Genomic DNA, 24,814 nt, shown 5'->3' with positions numbered 1-24,814 from the left:
CCCTTGAATGGAGGGGGAAAAAAAATTTTACTTCTCTAAGTGCCTTGCTGAACCAAATCTTCAGTAATGACCTTTGAGCAACTGCAAATGGATCCTGAGTGAATGCTGAGTCAATAGAACTGCTGGGACTCCTAGGCCCCCTTCTAGAAATCAGGCAGAAAACAGCAAAAAAAAAGCTCTTCTACATATGCCTCAAGAGGTGGGAGCTATGTTACCAGTCTCACCTATGAACCCTTCATTGCTTAAGATGTGCCACACACCCCAGTTGCTTTACACCCTGAGAAGATATGTGCACTGGACATCGGCATCACATATGAAGGGTTCTCTACTCCAGCGATGGTGAAATAACCAGGGGAGATGGTGCAGTGGAGGGCAGCCCCCAGAGGGAGAAGGGAAGAGGCAGGGAGAGAGCATGGGGCCATTCCCTATGCCATCCGTCATCACTGCAGCTGCCTCACAGGAGATAACCCTGTAATAGAAGCTGGCTAATTTCTTTAGAAGTATCTCATTAGTCCCTCCCTTTCTAAGCTGCCTCTCTATTAAAATGTGATAAATGAATTCTGCCATTCCTGTCCCCTTAGTGAAATGAAGATGAGTTGTGCTGGCCAGGACTCAAGATAGAGATAATTATACAGGGGCCAGGGGAAGTATTTCATTTGCCAACTGCAGAGCTGCTCTATCAGTAGTAGAGATGGGATCTCTTATTCGTCCAATTGCTCTAGGAAATGCTGGACAGAAAATAAGAGGGTATGGAAAATGCATGTTCCCTAGTGAAAATATTCTATACACATTCTCTGCATAACACTTTATTGTAACCTACATGTGACTGACTGGGAGCAATGAACATGAGGTGTCTGATACTGGGACTGGATTTCAAGTGCTGTGCAGGTCTTCCCTTTTCAGTTCCCAGCTGTGGTCATGCAATAACCCCTGTGTGCAGGACAGTGTCTGCTAGTGCTACACAAAGACATACACACTGGCACGAGAGTTGGTTTTGCCTGTTCACAGGGGTGCCTGGCTGTTGCAGCTGTGCAGAAAGGACGTGCTGGAGGGCTGCAGCCAAGGTTCTGACCTCCCTCTCTGCAGTGAGTAGCTGCTTCTGAGAGGACAACTTACTCCTTCTCTGTGCACTGTGCAGATAGTTTTGATGAGCAAGTCGGCATACAAGGGGATGCCCTTTGCATCTCTGAAGGAATAAAGCAGGATCAATATTAAAACCTACGGATCAAGTTGTGATGTTCTAACTATAACTCAGCCTGAAACATTGAAATATACTAAGAAAAACTGTTCAAAATTAAAGAAGAAAGGAGATTCTACCCTGCATATAGGATTGTCCGTTCTACCTCTTGTCCTGCACCGGGCAATAGAGAGGAATTTATGACTGAAATTTCAATTTCTACTTTCCATCCTCTTCTTGTACACACAGAAAAGCATTTCTGACTTCCATCACAGACTCACACACAAACACACTCTGCTGACTTCCACCGGGAATTTCATTTCTGGCAGGCAGCTTATGGGTCATAATGAATCTGAGAATTTGACTGACTTTTCTTTTAGCACTTTGCCCTCTTAAACACTGAGAGGATCTCAGAGCTTCTGCTACTTTTCACAGCCAGCTAAGTGATGCATTGATGTCTCGCCAGCTACATTTGAATTCAGTTTTGTGCAAGACAGAAGCATCTTCTAGATGTGCTGGATTTTAATTGAGTAAGGAAAGAAATGCAAAAAGTTATAAGATGAGTAATCTGAGAAACATATTGCCATATTTTATCCACCCTAACTTAAGTTAATGTCAGCAACCGTCTTCCCTCCCATAACCACTATCCTCCCTTCTTTTTTCTCAGAACAAGTACTAGCTAAGATTGGAGTTAAAAGATACATACTTCTATTTTCATTGCTTAAATTCATATGTTATGTTTCATCTATATCAGAAAGACAGCCACGTCAGGGCAAGTCTTGTTATTTTCCACTGTTCTGCTGTGTAATAGGTGAGAGAAAATTAAATTTACACCAAGTGTGGTATATGCTTGAATAATGGCCATTCCCCATACTTCCCACTCCCAAAACTTTGCCCTTAAACAGAAGCAGAGTCATTCTGTGCATGTACACTGCCTATAGCAGGCAGGGCCACTAGTGTGTGTCATACAGTATACCTGGACAGAATCTCCCAGTGAGGAGTCTGCCCAGGAAACCTGAGTTTGTAGCAAATGTCTGCTAGAATTAACATTGAAATCTGCAATCGAGAGATCAAATAACTTTGAAAAACTTGTCTAAGAGATAAAAAGACCCAAACTGATAATAGTACTGGTGTACATCCTCCTTTCTGCTCTCCCTTATTTTTTTATTACTTTAATTCTTCCATACAGAAAGAGTGTTTTCAAGCTAACACAGTTATTGCATTAAACAAGAGGATCAGAGCATGTGAAGAGTAGAAGCGAGGTCTCTGTTGAGAGAGCATGGTTCAGGTGGGTGGTTCACCATGTAACAGAAAGAAAAAGAAAGAAGAAATTGTGAAAGCAAATATCTCTGATCCTCTCAAAGACATCTGTCCATCTGTCTGTCCATCCTAATCTTTGCATTTACCATCTAGACAGCTGCTTGAGTGAACAAAGAGTGATTGTGCGGCCTGCAAAGAGTAACTGTACAAGTTGTCCAAGAATGTGTAGAGGTCAAACTCTCCCAAACATCCATGAGAGCTTTCCCACACCACATCCAAACTGGCTGGTTTCTGTCTGGCTGAACCAGGGTCACAGCACAGTGATCTCATTGCTGCCATCTGTAGAAGCGAAGACCTGCCTAGTGAGTCCTAGGAAATCCAAGGTGTAGGAACCAAGTCATCATATCTGAACAAATATAAAATACGCACCTGTGTAAATGATATGCAAAACTGAGAACAGAAAGGACATAGTCTGTTTGCAGAAAGACGGGGGGGAAAGACATCAGATGGGAGGAGGTTGCTACCACTAAGACAATTAATCTGGGTTAGAGCCTGCTCTCAAGTTTGCCCTTGAAATGAGCACAGCCCAGACAAATTGTTCCAATGGCTTACAAATTATCGACCTCTGGTACTCAGATGTAAAGTAGAAGCCATGGGTGGCAATGCTCTGCTGGTTTCAATTAGAGGCTTGAACACAGTTACCATGCCCTTCCAAGATAATATCCTAATCACTAACCTCTAGGAGAACTCTACCTCCATCTCCGAATCTGTTCTAGATGGTATGAAATAGCCACTGGGTTTTGGAAATGAAATCTCCTTTTTCTGGTTTGCTAATTCCCCCGCTGCTGAGCTATCCGTATATTCTTTCCGGGTTTTCTTCCATATTCACTTTATACAATATTATACAATATGGCTTCTCTATGGATACTTGAAGAACTCGTTATCTTTTTGTGTATTTCCATGCTCCAGATTGAGGTTCATGTGCTCACATCTACCAGAAGAGAATGAGGAAAATGGAAGGTGATGCATTATTGCAAGGTATTCTCTAACTTGCACATATGTTCATTTTACAAAGGGGCTGTGCTCAGAGGTGTTAAAAAGTTGCTGGCTTCTGAGTGCATTTGGGAAATTTGCAAAAGAGAGTTGCTGTTTGATCTCTTCTTGAAATGTCTTTTCTGTTTTTAATAAAAGCAAAACTATGCTAAGAATCCAGGTAGGTGATTTGTGAATTTTCAGTACACTGCTGCCTCTGTTAAATGTCCACAGGTTAAACCTCTAGGTCTGTAATTTTAGATTCTCTCTTCATATTAACATTCCTAGGTGTATGGTGTAACCCACTACTCATGTTTTCATTTAATCGTTTCACTCCATATCCCCGTTAAAAAGGTTTCACCTGAAAGACATGTATACACAGAAAACTACATACAGATCCATTTATCTACCTCAGGAGGATGAAAAACCAAGAAAATGATGACAGAATGTAAGTCAGTACCTCCAGAGTGGCTGAATATTTCAAATCTGATTGCTGAAAGGCAGGTGCCAATCCTTTTATTCAGAAGAGAACCTGTGCATTGCATCTGGGCTGTACATTTTGCTTTTATCATCAGTTGCACAGAAAATATAATTGAAGAGATGCAGAACTGAATATTTTTGAACCAAGCTTTTATAAGAAATTCCACTTAAGAATTTGAGAATTGTTTTTCCCATATAACGCAGTGGTCATGAACATGCGTGCCCTGCATCTCTTCATCTCTGCCTCCAATTCTCCCATCTTGTGCAAGAGACCTGCAACACGGAGGCAGCATAAAGGGGCTGTATGAAACACCCACGAGCAGAAAACTCTCCAGTCGGTAGGAAACTCCCTTTCAGTCTCAGCCATCACAAGCTGTCTCTTGCGCTGTGCCTCTCCCCTGGCCTGTGAGAGGTAATATCTCAGGGCCAGAGGCTTTGACAGAGAGGAGTTACGCTAGGCATTTTTGTTGGCACAGAGTCCATTAAAGGAGTTCAGCTAAGCAGTGGAATTAGAGCAGCCCAGGTGAGCAAGATCTGAATTTGGGCTGGCCCTGCTCATGAGGCAAATGTAAATGGGCTTATTAACATTACAGTAAGATTACAGAGGGTGGGTAATGTGAGCATGTCTTGATGTGTCAAAGGAAATCCCTTGATTTCCATTTTTTGCCCAGAACTTGCATCAGTATTTATAAGTAATTGCATTTTTATTCTAAATATTGTGACCAATATAGTCATACCGCTTCTGTTCTCCCTCCATGCCTCTGTACATTTTCATGGAGCAAGATACCCTCAAGTGGGTATGAGAGCAGAAAACAGGCAGTGAATTAAAGCAGTTTCAAAAAAACAAAAAGGTTAAAAGAAAAAAAATGTTTTCTGCTACATTTTATCATTCTTATTCTGCAAATGTATGCATAGTCAAGAATTACTAGAATTGAGGCACAGATCCTGAGTGGAAATAAAAAACAACTTACATATGTATATGTAGGTGTGTTTATATGTACGTGTGTGTGTGTATACATTTATCTTGTAAGCAAAGCTGCCATCATTTGCACTAATCACAGCCATTCTGCATAGAGATCCAACCTGTGGCCAGTTCCACTCCAGGACAGGCTGCAGCTATTACCATTGAGAAATTACCATTGCCACAACTACTAACACATTTTTCCAATTAGTTTGAGGGAGGAAATGAGACATTTTTCTTTGTTAGTGCCTCTTTCTCTTCCTCTCCTTGCCCATCCATTTTATGCTTCCTGATGGTGCTCAGGAGGCTGTCAGGTTCCCTCCAGCACACTTCCTGCTTCCACCCAGCAGGAATAAACTGTTACTGCTTTGTTTGAAATTATTCCTGAGAAGCCTGATTCCTCTCACCAAAATGTGAATAATTGTAGCATTTGACTCTCAGCTTCCTCCTCAGGGATCTTTCTGAGTTAAACAGTTATTGAATTTATCCTGACAGGGATTGCCAAAGAAAACTTTATTTGAAGGACAGAGGGCGGAACAAACTGTTTGCTGAACTGAAAAAAGTTTGAAATACTATAAAGGGAGAGAAAAAGTCCCGTAATGGAAGGTGGAAATCTGGGACAGAAAAATCAGGCCATAAAATGTAAGATCAACACAGCAATGGGAAGCAGAAAAGCATATCCTGGGCCAAACATACCAAGGGAGACTATTATACACATTGACCTCAGATGTCATATACAACATGCATCTGCAAACCACCTCATACTTCAAAGTCCCGCATTACACTAAGCTCAACAAGTCCATGTTGGAAAGGAAGAGGGTCTGAGTCAACACTGTTAAGTGTACAGTGTATGAATCTAAGATACAGACATCTTCAACCCCATTTATCCAGTTTTTCATTTCTAAACTAAGGCCATTACCCTTCCCATTTTAAACAAGAACATGGTTCTAAGTCAGGAAAATGGGGTCACCTTACTCAACACATCTGCTTAATGCATGCCTGTTAATCACACAACATCCAGTCCAGTGAAAAGGCAGGAGCAGCACAGCTCTGAGAAAGGGAGCTTAACTCTCTTTTGGCCCATGCACCATCAAGTATTAACAAGGCTCCCTGAATCACAGTAAAGTGAAAATGCTGGTGAGCTCTATCAAGACAAGTGACTTTAAGTTTCACCCTCACTTACAAGTGCAAAGCTCAGATGTGATTTTCATCTCTTCTGGTTTCCATCTGAACAAGATGACCATAAATACTTGAGAGAAAGTTGCTCTCCAGGTGTTCTAGCAACAGTTTTCTGTAAAAGGTGTCAGAGATTTTACAACAAAGCCTGCTTTCCATTAGATTTTTAGCTTAGCTGTGAAATTGGTAGGTGGTCCCCTACACTGAGTAGTAACGTCACACTTTGGCTTGCACATAAACTGAGTGTCACCTGCCAATAGTAATGACGCAGTAGCAAAAGCCTAATAGAGGGTCCCTTCCAGCTGAAATATTCTAGTCTAATCTAGTCTATTCTTTCAAGTGAGCTGGTCAAACAAGAGCAGCTAACATACAGTCCTCTTGCTACAAGTGACTGGGAAGCATGAGACTTTCAGCTTTACCTCAGCAGCCCATCTTTCCAGGTGTTTCCCCATAGTTACAAAATGTGCGTATATGCAACAGTGGTCTCTAAGATTTTACTCTGCTTTTACAGAAATACCATGATCCTTATACACATTACCACAGTAGCCATAAATGGCAGGTACCTTGCTGACTGAGCTACTTCAGACCTGCATCACCACAGAATCTGAATAGCTCACAAACTGATTGAAGTGTGTATCCTCACATTTCTCTAGCAATGTAAAGAAACACTACCATCACCCTGGAACTTAGATTAATGAGAGGGAAACAATGCAACATCAGACTTGGGCCCTGTCACCTGCCTCATTCTATGTAATAGAACATCAGAGGTCCCACCATAGCCCATCTGCAAGCACTTACAAGCATCCTGACCAACAACGGCTATTGTCTCCATTGGCAGTCAGGTGTATTGTGTGGTGAGAACCAAGGCTGTCCCCTGGTCACCAGTACAGCAGTGAACACCACCACTGCCCTGCTCCATTCTCATGGTTTTCTAGAGTTTCTGACTTGGGCCAGTAGCTTCACGCCAGTGCCCTTCCCTCTACACTCACAACTCATTTTCCTCTGTCATGAGGAACTAGTAATGAGACCTGAAAACACTTTGTAGAAAAAGGCTTCCATTTTTCCCCTGAATTTTCTGCATCAGCTGACACAGTTCATGAGAACTCAGAGATTCGCTCAGAGGCAACAGTGAAAGCATGGTGGTAGGGAGACTCACCCCTGCTGACAGATTTGCTATGGTGTCTAAAGCCACCATGAGACACAGAGAGGGCAATGTAGGACCAAGAGATGTGTGATGTGAGCTACTAGCCTGGAGGCACCTTGTGTCTTCCCTGAAGTTTAGCTAAGTAGTAGGAATGCCAAATTGTCATCAAAGTGAAAACAGTGGCAAACACTGTTAGCTTTTCTGACCTTTCTTTTCACATCTACCTGCAGTCCCCTGGTATTTTATTTACAGAGTTGCACTCTACTTCATCTTTCATGCTTTTCTTTCCCTGTTAAGGAACACTTAGCACATTGTGTAGACCCTGAAAAAACTCCTTTATTGGGAATAATTAGAAATGTCAGCAGTGCTGTCTGATCTGAGAGTGGCACAGACCTCTGGGCAAATAAAAAGGGTAGGAGAACACTTTTACTGGGACTGTAGATACGAAGATTTGACAATCAAGCCCACAGAATGTGAAAATTCTTCCTACTTCTTGGAGTTATTTCTTACCCTTCTACCAAGATGTAACCAGATAACTGTAAATAGCTGGACATTATAAGCAACAAAGTTCAAAGTTCTGTTCTGTGGCATACTTTGTCATTTTTTCACAGGTTTTCATTAGGATTTCAAGTGAGCTTTCAAGAGTTATATTTGTGCATGAGAAACACCGGTGACAGTGGTCAGAAAATGGAGGCCTTTAAGCTACTGAGGGAAGGAAAGGAGGTAGGGAGATGCTGGACTAGAATTTGGCAGTCTGGTGGTAGGAGTCATGTATAAAATACAAAATCAAGGTCAGGATCAGACATGTGTAGGGATTGGCGCTCGGAAGATCTCGCGATGTACGGAAAGAGAAAGGTTAAGGGAGGCGGGATGACCGACAGACAGTATATAAGGGCGTGACGCAGTTGAATAAACGCTATTTGCAGCATCCTCATATTGGTGTCAGTGCTCTGTGGCCCAGGGTATGGTGGACCCTGTGCCGAGTCCCACGGGGTGATCAGACGAATGTCTACAAGTGGTGACCCCGACGTGATTGGACATCGGCGGATTACGCGGGGCGTAATCGAAGGCCTGGCCAGGCATGGAAGGAGTCCTGAAGGTGTTGGACTCGTGCTCTAGAGAGGTAAAAATCCCTATGGGACAAAAAGAAGCGAAAGCTTGCCTAGAGCGGCTCCTGAAAGAGGAAGCGATAGAGCGCCCGGGGGACATATTGTCTCCTGAGTGCTGGCCGAAATGCACCGCGGCTTTAGCGGAACGGGCTATGGCGACGCAGCATGGTCCGGAGTTAAAGACGTGGGGGCGGATTAGGGCGATTTTCAGGAAAGTGCGGGAGGAGGGCTTAACATGGAAGGAAGCAAAGAGATTGATGCACGCGCAGGCGGAGCGGGGCGTGCAGGCGGATGGGGAGGCGCGGACAGAAGGGCTGACGGAGGTAGCGGAGCAGACGCCTCTGGTGCTCCCAGTGCAGCCGTCAGCACCGGCCGAACCACCGGGATACCCTTGGGAGGAGTTTGAACGGGAGCGTGAACGGGCGAGAGAGGAGGAGCGGGAGAAAGAGCGACAGTTAATTCAGGAGGCAGAGGAACCCGTGGCGGAGCAAAGGAGACGGGAGAAGGAGAGGCAGAGACTAGAGGAGGCGGAGAGGGCGGTGATGAAGGGATCGGAAAAGGAGCAGGCAGAGGAGGGAGCGGTTCCCCTGTATGATCCGGAGGATTGGGTGCCGGGACGTGTTTTGCGAACCGCGCCACAAGCTCACCCTAAGATGGCGCCGACATCCGCCTTCTCCCCGGATGTCTCTCCGGAGGTCGGGAGAGGCGGAGCACGGCCAAAGGAAGGAGGAAGGAAAGTCAGGACACCCCCTCTTACGCGCGTAGCGGAAGAGGAAGAGAGTGGTCCGGACTCAATCGAGGGGTCGGCTCAACGGTTAGAGGAGGCGTGGCAACTGGTGGGCGGACACCGCTGTCATCCGCCGCACGCAGCGGTAAAACAAAAGGCTGTCTCCGACTGTAAGGCGCAGTCGGCAGCAGCCAGTGAAACGGCAACGCCTATGTCTTTAATACCTGTGTCCGGCCCAGCTACAGATCCGCTGCAGATGTTGCAGCGAGTAGTAGAGGAGATACAGGAGCAGGTGAAGCAACAGCGGCAGCTGCTACAAGCAGCTGGGGAACAGAAAGGAGTTCCCGATTCACCAAAGATCACGTTGCCAGACTGGAAAATTGTAGCAAAGGAATGTGTTATGGACGGCATACGTTTTGAAGGACCCCCTTTAGTTTGCCCAGTCCGAGCTGGTCCAGGTGGTGTGGGGGTGGAGTGGTCTCCGTTAGATAGCAAGTTTTTGCAACAAGTGAAGAAGACCGTGGATGAATACGGCTTAGGACATCCCATGACAGGCTCTCTGTTAGACGTGGTTTTTTTTTCAGGTTCACTGACTCCCTGGGATTCGAGACAGTTTTGCAGTATGATTTTGACTCCCATTTTTTTTTTTTTGATTTAGAAGGAAGCTTGGACAAACAGATTACAAGCAGCACTAGTTGAGACCCAACAGTGGGCAGATCGTTGGGGAATCCGACTGCTTCACGGTATTCCCTATAACAGTCAGGGACAGGCCATTGTAGAACGCGCACATCGCACATTAAAAGCCAAGCTTGATGTTCTTAGGGAGGGGGAGCAGGTACCCCAAGAGACAGACCCTCTTGACCACGAAAATCATCAGCAACAAAATCCCAAATGCCGACGTTCTGCTCGAGAGACCCCTGTGCACCGTAATGCACGGTTGTTGGCTTTAGCACTATTTGCACTCAATCAGTTTGCCATGGTACAGAGTCACAGAGTCCAATGCAGAAGCATTGGCAACAGGCGATAAGGGGAGTAGGGCCACCAGTATTGGTCCGTGACCCAGAAACAGGAAAGTGGGAAGGAGGGTGGCGCTTGGTGACACAGGGAAGAGGGTATACTGCAGTACAATCATCAGAGCACCCAGACTCACGTGTGCGCTGGGTGCCGTCACGGTGGTTGAAACCAGACCTCAGTCAATAACGATTTGTTGTGAGTTATTTTGCAGGATGCCGTTCAGAAGATCATCTGAGTACCTGCACTGTGGTCGTTGTGACCTTTGGGTGCTTACCAAGTATGACCGCTGTGGACAACAACTCTGGAGACGCACCAGCCGAACATCAAAATGGTGTGACCGATGTTTTGAACACCGCAGATCCACTTTACAGCAACCGCTGTGTGTACCCCATAAGCGGGGGACTATGATATGCTTTTAGACAAAGCCAATCAATTACAGGAGGCAGGTGACAGTGGCTTGACAATCTCCTCTCGTCGACCTGGCAATGGCTCCTGTCTTTGATTGACTGAAAAACGTTGACCCTATTTGGAATCCTTTTGGTGGTGGTTATTATGGTTTGTTGTGGGATACCAGCACTGACTGTTTGCGTGCGGAGACTCTTTATACAGAGTGCGGGTACCCACCAGTACACGAATTACCATGAGGTGGTGGGATCGATTATAACTGTAACGCCAGTTTGTACCGTCGGTCATCCGCCATAGTGAGGGGGGACTTGTAGGGATTGGCGCTCGGAAGATCTCGCGATGTACGGAAAGAGAAAGGTTAAGGGAGGCGGGATGACCGACAGACAGTATATAAGGGCGTGACGCAGTTGAATAAACGCCATTTGCAGCATCCTCATATTGGTGTCAGTGCTCTGTGGCCCAGGGTATGGTGGACCCTGTGCCGAGTCCCACGGGGTGATCAGACGAATGTCTACAGACATGCTTTCAAAAAAATCATTTCACTATATACAAAGGTTATACTCACTGATAATCGGGTGCTTTCCACAGAATAGTCTCCCACATTATCCCTTATAATTTGGAGTTTCCCTTCCATGTTCACCTGGGAGAATGAATGAGAGTGCCAAGGTGGGCAAAGGCAAGGGTATGGGTCCAGTCTGTATCCATGGTGAGTTTAGAGAATTCACTTTAGGGATCACCCTCTCACCTCCCAAATATCCATGAACCAGAAGTAGAAATATGAGGCAATTTCCTGAACTGGTGACCTGCTGAGCAATGAAATGACAACAGAAGAAAAGAGTGGCCATAGCTGCTGTGCCCCTACACTACAGTGTTCTTGTGTTGATAATTACTTCACCAAATAAGTGCTTTTTCAGCAAAAGACATTCAAACACAGTCCCTTTTCTATCACAGAACAATCATAACTGTACACAAAAATATAAAAGTATTCATGCTGGATCACATGAAAGGTCCCTCTGCTGATACCTAAGGAGGAGTGTAAGAATGCAGCAAATATAAGTGATTTCCTCAGTGCTTCTTGAAAGTTTTACTAATGTGAGACTTGGAGACCTCTGAAGCCAACAGTGGTTTCTATGAATACGGTGACTCTCAACGGACTTCTCTTCCAGGAACTTATCCCAACTTATCTTGAACCTATGCAAGCTTTCAGCCTGTGGCAAGGAGCTTTGCATGCCAAGGATTCAGGACCCAACTCTGATCCGACATAGTTGTGTCATCTTGGCTTGAAGCTCTCAGGAAATTCCTCACCTCTGAAAAACAGCTGTGAGATAGTCTGTAGAATGGAGACCTGCAAGATAAGAAAGGGAAAATTACAGAGTTAGGATTATTGGGCCAGAGACTACAGGTAGCTCAGAGATTCAAGAAGAAAAACACCAAAACGGGAAGGTATAAAATCCTAAGAGAAAAAACAGGGAAATGGCATCTCATCAACATAGAGTATTGGCTCAAGGGAGCAGCAGAGATTAACCCCTCCCTTCCAACTGATGTCTGCTTGGCCAGGAAAGATTCTTGAGGTACTTTATCAGGGTGGTGAGCATGCCAACATTTAGCCTAGTAGCTCTGTAAATCCTCTCTCTCTCATATGTGTTATCAATACGTATTTGCTTTATGCTTTTAAGTTCTGCTTGTAGAGTCTTTTTGCTGACCACTAAGGTGCCAAAATAAAGTGTCTCAAAGAAGGAGGGTTGCACTGTTCAGTGCAGAAGTAAGGCGCTCAGAGATACATGCAGCACATTAGCAGACATACGGGAGTGAGTAAGGCCAGTAACATCTTCCTAATCCAGGATTTTTACCCAATATTTCTTTTTTATTTGTTTGTACAGTCACTGTGCACAAATAACAGCCATATTCTTGGGCCACTATCAAGACTGACAAGAGAGATGCAGAATACATGCAGATTTTAAGGTCAAAATCTGTTTGCAGGGAACCAATATTGTTAAGGAAGCAAATGCAGTATTTTTGAGAATGAACACCACTTTCCTAAGGAAGAAAAAGAGGTAAGACACAGGGCAACTGTCACTCTAATGTACCCACGTTCATCAGATGGAATTATCTCAGTCATTTGGGATACCATCATAACACAGCACTGTCAGAGGATCAGTGTCTCCTGCTCTGACAATAAATGCTTTGGTTGTTAGGCAGCAGCAGGAGATGATCATCTGCCTTGAATACATTAATGCCTCAGTCCATTCTCATTATCCCTCAACTCATGAAAACATTAGCGCTCTCATCATGGTGAAAGTCCTAGTGAAGTGTCTGTGGGAGACAGAGATGTATATGGGGCATGGTGGCAGAGAGAGGGGAAGCAGGGAAATTATCATATGTCAGCAGGGAAATTACTTAGTCATGTATGCCTCACACATGTGGTAAATGTTGCCATAAAAGTCCCTTCCAGTTAATAATTAATTTTCTAAACACAAACATGTTCTCTTCTCACAAGAGAAAACACACTGTGCTCACTGGAAAGCTCATGTGAACTCAAAGCTTCCCCTTTAGCCCTCTTGTACATTGTGTCCACTGCAATTCTCTTGTAGCAGCAGCCTTCAAACAACTGTGCTGCAGTTCTCCCCGTGTACAGGGAGGATTCAACCAGCTGTTAGCCATGGAGGGCATGTGTCATGTAGTGTTGGCATATAAACACATGCCAATTCATTATTGTATCTGCCAGCTTGCTTTCAAGCAATTCTCCAAAAACGATTCTTCAAGATGCCCCTGGATAATCACTGTGTATAGTCAAGAGAGAAAACCCACAGAAACATTAAATGTTATCCTCTGTACAGACTTGAAAATGTTGTTACTGTTAGTAATGCCAGCAATAAAAGAAAGAAAATCAACATGGTATTTAATGAGCTTTTGCCTTGTACAAAATTATAGGAATACAGATACTGGGCATGGAGACGTATGTAAGACAAGGCACCAGCCTGCAAGCCCATGGCATCCCACCTGGGGTTTCTGACTTTGATGGAAAGTAATGAGAGTTTGGCAGCTTTGGCCAAGTATTCAACTGCTCTTGTAATTGCTTCACAACCCCCTGGTCAATCTGCCATAAATGTGTGTCTGGAATAGCAGAGTCCCAGAGCTAGAGCAGGAGGGTTGATGTTAAGTCAAAATTGACTTTCACAGCTTCTGGCTACAGTGACCCTCATTCTTGCAGCCAAGACTCAACACCCTACCAATAAAAAGTACTAAAATTAATCTTCAAAGAACTAATACAAACTGAGGGAAAAATTCCAGCACAGTAGGCTCTCAGCACCTTTAAAGCACACAAGAACTTCCTTGACAGATTCCATATAGTTCCACTAGTGATCTTTTAATAGTCATTCTCCTGTCTTTATGTTATGGAAACCACAGTCAAACTTCATGATAGTTGTCTTGAGTTCAACAGTTTAATTTACATATTTGAGTTACTTGATGTAAAGCATCTAGGTGTCTGTGTTGTTCAGTCTGAAGCAGTGCAGGGTCAAGACTTCTCAGCAGTGGTCAATGCGTCCTCACAGAATGATGAACTGGAGCATGGCCAAGCCACTTCCTTCACAAAGAGAGATGGAGATGGAGATGGAGATGGAGATGGAGATGGAGATGGAGATGGAGATGAGCTGAGATGAGCTGGGATGAGCTGAGCTGAGCTGAGATGAGATGAGATGAGATGAGGAGAAAACTGGGATGGGAATTGGGGTCTAGGAGACCAAGGCTTGCTGCTTCTCCAGGGCCATGGCTGTTGTTGCTGGGGAAGGCCACCAGCCTACCAGTGGCCATCCCGTCTCCCTCAACAGTGATCTTTTCAGACATCAAGTACAGGCAACAGAGGTAGCTGGGTTGTGCTGCTGTCAACAACTGTTGCTTTAGCAATTGTCTGCTTTCTCTGTTCTTCTTTTGATCCTGTGTGAGTGTTTCTGACTCCTCTGAAAGGACTGTTGAGATGTTACTGAGTATTATTTCAGGCCCATGTAATGCCATTGAACAGTGAGGTTTTTGTTGCCATACAAGGATGCTTAACTTAATGACAGGAACAGAGGCTGCCTAAAGTGCAGATTTAAGCAGAAGTTCTAGCAGACAGCTATGCTTCCTTATTTGGTGTCCCTATAGTTCACAATTTGTAAGTTATCCTTGTTTGATAATTAATTTCTATTTTATAAGGTTAATTTTCAGTCAGATCAGTTTCCTGAACTGGTTCCCTGTGTAGCCACAAGAAAACTAAATACCAGCAGAGGAGAAAGGCAAGAACATGTGCAGCAGCCCAGGCTTGTACCAGCTTAGGCTGCCATAGAGACACACATGTGGTTATATACACAGCTTCACATCATTACTGTATTATAGTCTTAGACCAAATTTAAGAACATGCCCCAGTAAAGTGGAAATCACCCTGCTGCTCATCAGCAACATCAGCCCTCAGACTGCCTGACAGAGTACACATCCTTTAGAGAAATGAAAACATTTATACACTTTTGATCAACACTTGATGAAACTCTGTAAATTTAGCCCTTTCAACTCTTGCAGTCATTTCCATCTCAGGTTTTTATTATGAGAGACTTTTTTTAATTAACACAGAAAGCAATTTTACATATTTGGTTGATATATGAAGGTATCTGAGCCTGTCATAGGTGTTCAATCTGTGTGCTCTGCTCTTGGTGCACTTTGCGCCCAAATAATAGGAAAAAAAACAACTTCATAGATTTTTTTTAATGGCAGGAGAATGTGAGACAACTCGATGCCAGGCTTTCTAATAGGAAGAATTATTGAGGAAAAGAAAGAAGACTGAAGCATAGGTACATTCCTCACCGGAGGAAGCTGCTTTTCGTCAATAGCAAAACAGTATACATATCTTGTAAAGCCTTTGAATACTTTGTAATTAAAGATGCCATTCTCTGTAGGGATCATCATGCTCTTTTTCTTTCTGCTTATAGGTTTTATAACCTTATTCCATTTCTAGTGCCTGTTGACAGAAATAAGAGAGCAAAAGGTTCATCAGCTTTTTATTCATCCAACCCAAGTAATCACTTGAATACTTTAACTGGCGAAGGCAGGAACTTCTTTTTAAACTGATCTTGATTTCCACAGATAAATCTGTGCCTACAAGTTGTACATAGGATTCCCTTGATGCTTGTCATTCATGAGATGTGGTGGATGACTTGAATCTCATGGCATCCTTTCTGATCCCCAGCTGAGTGAAACTGTTTAAATACGTGAATAAGGAATACAGAAACATTTCTATGCACACACATGCTCTTGTTCACAACCCAATACCAATGATCATCTTAGGAGCAGCCTTTTTTCAGACATCCAGTTGCCTGAATATTCATGAATAGCAAGAAGTGGTGTGAGTGAGCTAACCCACCACAAATTTGTGACCCAGCTGCTTTGACTGGAGCTGTGTTTAACAGCCTCTCCATCTTTGCATTTTCTAATATGCTCATCACTGTGACATGGAGCACATTTTTGGCTTGCTGCATTGCTGTGGAGGGGGTACATTCCTTGTTATGAAAGCCTTGCTGACATTTATGGTTTTGCACTGAGTGGAATAAGCAGGCACGTTATTAGCCAGATCCCAGTCAGGATATAACATGAGGAGAAATCTAACTCTCTCGTCTCACAGCATTCAGCTCTCTGGGGATTCATTTATTTCCTCCAAACCTAAGCTGAAGCACTGTTGGAGCGGCAGAGGAACCCAATATGAGTGATAGAAGTGATTCAACTTTATTTGCACGGATAGCTCATATTTATACAGTTTGCGATAATTATGCCTACTAGTCCTAATATGATTGGTACATTGCTAATGTTTATTCATTACTAAAACACACCCACTTGTGATTTGCAGCTATGCATGTTCCGTAACTTTCTCATGGGAACTTCTTCAAAAGTTACTTATGAAGTTATGCCAAGGTCACACCATCCCTGTCTTTCTCCTGATAACAGCGAGACCAGCTGTTGTTTTTCTCCTGATATCAGCAAGGCCAGCAGTCTTCGGCCAAGGCCTAGTCTTGCTGCTCAGGCTGACATTCTTTCACACAGAACTCTGCTCGCACAACTTTTCCATAGATCCATGTCCTTTCTCATCAAGCTAATTCCCAACAAAGCACAAGCAGCTACTTGAGGCTTGTAACACAAATGGTTTGCAAGTAATGACCCGGTCTCTCCCTTTTCAACTTCTGGACCAAGTGTAAGTGCAATTGAATGTTATTTCCCACCTCTTTTGGCGTAGCATGGCACCACAAATCATAACCTTCTCTCTCCCAGTCTAAGCTCTCTTGTAGGCTGCTGGCAACAGAAATAAGAATCCTAGGGATCTTTACATAATTTCTCACAAAGTCAAAGAAGCATTAACAGAGATGGAATCATAACGGACTTTTCTCTTCCAGCTGTGCCAGAAGCCTATATATTCTCTTGATGCATTAAGAGTGGAGCATGAGGATACTAAAGAAATCCATGTATTACAACTGTCAAAATGAAGCTGCTTTTAGGAAATGTAGTGGAAGATCACTAAAAGTGGCCAGACTACTTAGGCCAAAAAAAAAAAAATTACTCAAACCTTCTTCCAAAACTAACTGGGCTGCACAAAGGGCTTTAGCAGGTTGGCAGACACTAGAAGTAGGGAAGGCGCGTGAGGGCTGCCAGCGCATTGCAGCTTCCCTGGCTCCAGCAGAATTTCTCCCTGCACGAGACTCTCTAGTACATCTGGAAGCCCAGTTTTAAATGGGCCAAGTGATGGGTCTGCTGCAGCAGCTTCCTTTGGGGAAATGATTTCACAATCCCAGTAAATCTTACCATTAAGAATGCTTCCTGACCTTCACAGTGAATTTTCAGAGGCCTTGATCTTCGTACACATAAGCAAGTTCACTTAGCCTTTTTTCTTTCCTTTCTTCTGCAAAACACAGTCAAAACAAAAAGCAGAAGCTGTAAAATTCTTATAGGAAAGGTTTCAGAGTTGGGGTGTTTAGTATCTCTAATCCCACAGAAATGGAGGAAATTGTGTCTCTTTGACCACCTCCACTCCATCATCTCTGCCTTGAAAGTTCAGCAAAGCTATCACACATTTTATCCTCATTTTCTGAATGATGCTGCTGTCATCAGCCTTTTACTATTACCTACACAGCTTGACTTTAATATCTAAATAAATTTTCATTCTCAATGCTCTGGGCCTTCGTCAAATAACATTCAAATCTTTCTTAAAGACTTATGTCCTTGTAAGATCGTAAAACTTAATCTTCATCAGTTTATGGCATGTACATAATTCGATGTGACACACAGATAGATAGATAGCATCCCAAGTTAAGAGCTCCCCAGAGACCTCTCCCTGTAGTTTTCCTCTTTGGATGTATTGATTTTAAATTCCCCCCCCGGGTACAGCCTCTCAGTATTTGCTTCTTTCAGTGGGGAAACCCTCTGTTTACTAGACAATAAATAACATCATTAATGCAGACAATAAAGGCAGACTTTTAAAGAAAATGAATGCGACCAAATTGCTGTGGCTGCAACCTGTATTTGTCATGGGTGTCACATGTTTTCCTCATTCCTTCTTTGTTCCAGGAGGGCAAAAGTCAACAGCAACAACAAAACCAGACATTTTAGTTGTGTCTGGTACTAAAGTCTTTGCACTTCATGATCCGCGTCTCTCTTCTCTTGGGTTATTAACAATATAAAAGGCAATATCATATATGTTGGGGAGTATTGAACCAGTGTCACCCAAAAGGATCTGGTTTTATCTCTGTGCAATTACTTCCCATCTTTGTCTTCACTATCTGTACCGAAGGAATGTGCTTTGTGACTCTAGTCAAGTGAAACCCAGAGTGTCAGCTGGAGGGAGGATGGGAGTGACACCACCACCTACTGAGAAAGGCATATCTGAGCTTTAATCTAAACTTGTCAACAAACATAAAAGCTTCTCCATCATTTTGCAACTTTTCCCCCTGTAAATTTCTCGGTTATTCTATTCTGCTTTTTTTTATGCACTCCTTTCAGTGAAATTGGCAATGGCTTAAAAAAAGGTATATTTGATGTTTTGGGCCACTGAAACAGAAGAACAGATGGTAGCAAAAACTAACAGGACACCTCTGCAGACAGTCCTGAAAAAAAAAGGGTGAAAAATGTTGTTTAAACCACCAGTATTAACAAAAAAAGAAAGAAGGAAAAAACGTTCTTATAATTTGCCTCTAAAACAAGCTGTTCACTGTAGAAGCATATGTTTGTATTGTATTACCAGTAATTTCATGGTGAGCAAAGCCAAATGATCTCAGATTTGACATAAGCTAAAAGCAAGAGTTACCATGGCTCAGCTGACTTTTAGGAGTTTGTTCAGCTGCACTAAATCATAAGCTTAAGCTCCAACACAGATTGGTTAATCTAATGCAATGTTTCAATGCACTAAACTGTGCTGGACTAGAACAGAACAGAAGGAAAGGCACTCTGTTGACCTCTGTGAATGATCATTCACTAACATCTTTAAAACTGTCTGTGTAATTTCCTACACTGTGCAATGCAGCTCAGAAATCTTTGAATCCTGGACCCATTACCTGAGTCCAGTAAGAAAACATTATTAGTAGAGGAAAAAAAACCCTGCTCCCTAAAAAAACCCACAAAATTTTACATTTGCTCTACATATTGTCTGCTCATTCTTCCTTTATACCCAGGCTTATCTCTGCCATATTATTCTAAAGTGACTTCTTCTTATCCTTATTCCTAGTTACAAATATCACTTTAGACCTGAACAACTTCTCATTACAATTTTCATTGAATCAGATAACTTCTTATGAGACTGTTTATCTCAAAGAGGAAGCATTTCCTGACCAATGGAAGAGTTTTATTGGATCATGTGTATTCGTGTCATAATTTTCCAGCCTCAAGTTGTGATGAGGCAACATAACAGACTTTACAGTGTAGAAAAACATACGGCTGTTACGCATAATAAGAAGAGTGAAAAAGAAAGTTCGAAAGCAGACAACCTTGGAGTAACTCTTACTCTGTCTATATTATGAGGCCATGAAGTATAGGAAGAATCATGGCATGTAGACCTTTTCTTTCTGTCTCTGGAGTGACCTACAAGAACATAACCCTGATACATAATTCAACTGTATTATTATTTCTTTAATTTCCACAGAAGAAGTTATTTTGCAGAAGAAATTTAATCACACACAATGACACAGGCTGGTTTCTCCATTTTCACTCCCTGTCAATTTCTAATCTGTTCTCCTTTTACCAATAAATACAACTAATTGCACCTGACCAGAAGAGAAGAATTATGCTTCAGATTCTCAGAGATCACTCTCTTTGAGCTTTACCAACAGAGACCCAGGGAAACAAGCACACAACAGATAACCTCCAAATTCCAGGGGAGGACTCATGAATATGTAACCTCCAGGTATCTAATGATTTCCAGGTGCACATCACTAACTAGCTCATCCTTAATTAATTAGCCAGCTGGCCTGGTTTGTCAGCAGCAGTAGAACAGTACAGGCACAGCTTCAAGGTGGGTTGTGTGGTTTGACTTCCAGCTCTATCTGAGATCAGAGAAAGCAGGCAAACTCCTGCTATGGAAACAGTGTTTCCTAGAAGTAGAGGCATGCCAAAAATCCAGTTACATAATAAATCCAGTGTTATCCTTGAAAAGTACAGCAATAGTCTTGGTCAAAGACAAATGCACCATTTTCACCTTCTTATCTCAGTAATCAGACCAAGGAACATAGAAATTGCCATAGGAATAGCTGAATATCCTTCAAGGTAAAATAAAAACTCCCCTGCAGACAACTCACTTTTCTTTAGAATGTGATTAATGAGAACATTTCTTGAGTATCTTCCTTACTCAGTTTGTTTATTTTCTTTAGTTTAAAATGCCCATGTCTCTCTTTGTACATCATGATACAAGCTGAAGCTAGGAGAAAATGATTACCACTTGTATTAATGTTAGAGATGAACCACTAAGAAAAAGGACAATATGACAAATCTCTCAAAAAAATGTTTTTGATGATCCACTGGAGCATGAGTAACTGAAATGAGCATAGAGAAGGGGCAGTGCAATGAAAGTTTTTGGAGCAACCAGATCTATGTTCATTACTCAAAAAAGGGCATGTTGTTTAGAGTTATCAGGCACTGGATACCAGTGATTTACTCCAACCACAAATCAGAAACAATGCTGGACCAGTCAGTTGGTAAAATGAGTTTGTTTAACTGTAGAGGATGCAGCTGGGTAGCATTAGAAATCAGCAAATTCAAACCAGTCACTTTGCATTTGTTTGATACAACCAGAAAGCTTTAAATATGGGAGTTGGAACCATCTTTAGATTATTTAACCCTTTAGGGATTTATTCTTTTTAGTTACTAGGCAAGAGAAAAACATGGTCTTTGAGATAAAACATGTGACGACTGTTTTTTATTTTTACCAAAACAGAACCTCTAACCGAGACCTGGTTGTTCTCGTACTCCCAAGGTGTTTAGTTTCCAGTAAAGCAAATATCCTTTGCTACTCCTGGTTTTATTTTGATCTGTGCTGAAATGGATCCCAACAGCTTCTCTTTAACTAAAGCACATCTTTGTTAAAGAATCATTCCAGGAAGGAATATAGTCTTTTGCTTTTGAGAAATCAAGGAACAGAGAATCTACCACTGTCCTTGGCTAATTTTTCCTACTGCTCAAATTTTTGCTTTGTATCTAATTTGATTTGATTTATATATTTTTTTCTGGCTTCATTTTATACTTTCTGACTCTCATTATGTTTTCCTCCACTGGATTAAAGAACTCTTTACCACCAGGCATTTTCTTCTCAGAAAGGTACTTACACACTGCAATCAAGTCACTCCTTTAGGAAAAACTGAAGAGATTGAGCTCTTAAGTCTCTCGGTATAATGTTTTTCTCTAGCACTTCAATTATTTTTTCAATATTCTCTCTAAAATGTAGACACTTTAGCTGGACTCAGTATTCTGGTATTGACTCACACTACACTGTGTACAGAGTAAATCCCTCCCTAATCCTACTTGTTACTCCTTCTTACACTTCCAGGCATCAAGCATTTCTGTTGTTGGGGGCTTTTTCCCCACAGGTGTGTTCTGGGAGTCTCATGTCACATTGCTCTTCAACTCTAAACCCTACGTCTTTTCCTGTGTCACTACTTTCCTGGGAACAGAGCTGGATTCTGTAACCCCTGCGTGCATTCAGTTTTCTAGACATACATCTCTGACTTAGCTTATTTGAACTTTTTTCCCTCTCATGAATGGGCCTTATTTTCCAGGTAATTCAGACTACTTCTAATGACTGCCCTCTTCAAACTGGTATTTACCATTAGTCAACTCTTTGTTTCATCTTTAAACTTGAAATCATCAAGGATTTAATATTTACTGCTAGAAGATTGCAAAAAATGCAAGTAGCTGGCATCTAGTAGTGTTCATCACACAACCCCGCCAGAGATCATCTAAATATAGATGTAGGCTATGGGTGGGTTAGTGAAAAATAAAGTGTCCTATTGTCCCCTTAACCTCTGAGTGGAGGCAAGACAGAAGAAGAATTTACTTTAATCCATGGGAATTGAGTCCTAACTGTGTTTTGATTTCACAGCCTAGGTAATCAAAAAGAAAGAAGCAGGGAAAACAAGAAACTTCTGTTTCTTTTTGTGTCTCTCATTAACTCAAAAACATTTTCTCATGAAGATTCTTCTCCATCACAATGCTTCTGAATTAGTGGAGGGTTTGAAAATTTATTTCAGTCAATATGTCCTAGAGATTCTTGAAAGGGATTTCTAGGTTTGGGAGTAAGTGATAGATACTTCAATAAAGTCACAAGGGGTTGAAATCCAGGAGATCTTAGTCCAGTTTACTGTGAAATTACTTGTTACTGTTCACATATTTATCTTCAGTACTGCTAGAGAAAACAGCTCTGTCACTAAGTAAAAGATTTTGATTACACTCAGTCTTGGCAGTCTCTCGTTAAGATAAAAGCCTCTGAGGCCGATTTTCAAAGCTGGGTTCCAATTTCAGATGCACCAAATTCAGCTGATAAAATGGCCACTACATTTCTGGAGAGAATATCCTTAACTTCTGCTGTAGTTGGCCATGATCTGTAGTCCTGAAAATCTGGCACCAAAGATTAGCACCCAAAACTGAACCATTAAAGTTTAGTGTCATCATTTGAAAGTCAGCCTAAGTTTTCCTGTGTCTTTCAATCTCCAGCTGCAAAACAATGTACAGGGAATGTCCATGAACTACCTTATACTCACCTCCCCTAGCTCAACTTAACCTATTATTAATGTGAATAAATTATTTTAGTCTAAGGTCCTGGGGAAATGTACTGATACCAAATCATTATTACTTTGCCTCCTCAGGCAAATAGATGGTCACTTTCCTTTGAAACTATGCACATTGTTATGCAAACAACAGTTTTTGTGTGTCATCATGAAATGTCTGAAGAATGGTTAAAAAGATCACCAAACCATTACTCTAGCCATGTCCTACTAATAAGGTATTCTACTGCTACCTATAGGAGCAGTTATGTGAAATCAGTGGCTACAGTTCAACTTAGTTTCAACTCGTCATCTCTGAAGAGTAAGGATGGCTTTCGTTTAAGTGTTTATCTTTCAAAGCTTCTAAGCAGGATTAGAAATAATTTCCCTGCTTAGATTTGTTAGAATGGTACATTATTTGAAAGCAGAAAGAAGAATAAAATGGACCAGAAGAACAAAAAGGCTCAGATTCCATTCGGTTGACAGTGGTGTTCTAAGCTGAGGAATGGCCCCTTATCATTTAAAACTACTTTTTCTTGTGATTCTAGCAGATTTTGAAAAGACACAAATGAAAAAAAAATCCATGTTGCTGTTCACCTTTCCTGTGTTTTGGTTTGGTTTCGTCTGGTTTAAATTCCTGCACTTTGATGTAGTGAAGAACTAATCTTAGTTCACCTTCTAGCTTTCATGCAACATTGCTATCACCATCAACAATGCAGGTGGTAAGAAGATCAAAGCTGTGTTGTAAATATTCTTGCAAATAAAGTTTCCTAGTGCTTCCACTGCTGTTCATTCACGTTTTTCTTCCTGAATATGCAAGTGAGAGCATGGCAATGCTTACAAAGATCCCCTCTTCCAAGATTTTCCTTGTTTGCAGAGTCATTTGGAAATCTGCATTCACTGATGGCACAGCAATTCATCGTGTACTCTGCCAAAGTTTGCAAATAACTGCAGAGGAGAATGGGATTTCTGTACATCTTTCAGGCTCAATCACATGACATTACAGGTAAATACTACAATGGAAGGGAGCTATTTGCCCACATAACCATCAAGTTTATTTTCAACACTTGAGTTAGTGCCTGTTCCTGTTTCTAGTCCACATCAGCTCCACATGATCCAGCCCTGGGCTTTCTGTCTTCTTCAGCAGGTGCTCTGTACAGTCCATTGACTATATAGAAAGCTAAGGCTCATAATTTAAGCTTGCAAGTTATACATATAAGTAAATTAATCAGAGCAAATCTGAACCTCTCCTCCTCCCCCAATCACCCAGCTTCTTTGAGAGTCATCAAATTCTGCAGTGGGATTTTTAGTCATTTCATCAGTTTTGGGACTCAGACTGCAGTCAATCAGAAATAGTTTTTCATGTCTTTTTACAGTATGCCATTTTGTCATAAGAGCCTGGCAAGTCCTGAAGAGGCAGATCCCTGGTTTAGGCAGTAGGAGAAATCCCCCTCATGATACGCTTACAGCATAATCTTAAAACCCTTCCTGAAACTTGAGAGTTGGATAAAGCTTTTTTCAACCCTGCCAGCAAGGGACACTGCAAAACAAAAGAACTTCCCTCAAAACACGTTGTAGGGATACGTGTACCAGTGCCTGCTTGTAAAGCTTTCTCAGCCCTGGGGAGGGGGAAGCAAACAGGAACTATACGTTGGTATCAGACAGGGTAAAAAGTGTATGTCAGATTTCAGGCAGATTGTATTTTCCTGTCTTGTTTAATCTCTGCTGGGGGACAGAATGGAGTTTTGTGCCTGAATTGTTTGCTTTTCTCCTTGTCATTACCTATATAACAGCTTAAACTCTCCCCTTCTTAATCTGAGGTGACTCACAAAGGTTCCCTATCAAACACAGACACTATACAACACTGTATTAGATTACACACTTTGTCAGAAAATTGGCACTTCAGGTACTAAACAATAGCCTGTGCTCTGCAACCATGCTATCATTCTTGCTCTAAGATCTTGTCAGAGCCTATAAATTAAGCAGGATTTGGCCCTGGAGTTACATGAAAGGGAGGGCTGTAGGAAACAGGAGGATGCTGCCTCAACTCACAGGACTAATTTATGGGAAAA

This window comes from Accipiter gentilis, chromosome 25 (assembly GCF_929443795.1).
Source record: "Accipiter gentilis chromosome 25, bAccGen1.1, whole genome shotgun sequence".
Classification (NCBI taxonomy): Eukaryota; Metazoa; Chordata; class Aves; order Accipitriformes; family Accipitridae; genus Astur; species Astur gentilis.
This window is presented reverse-complemented; position numbering follows the sequence as displayed.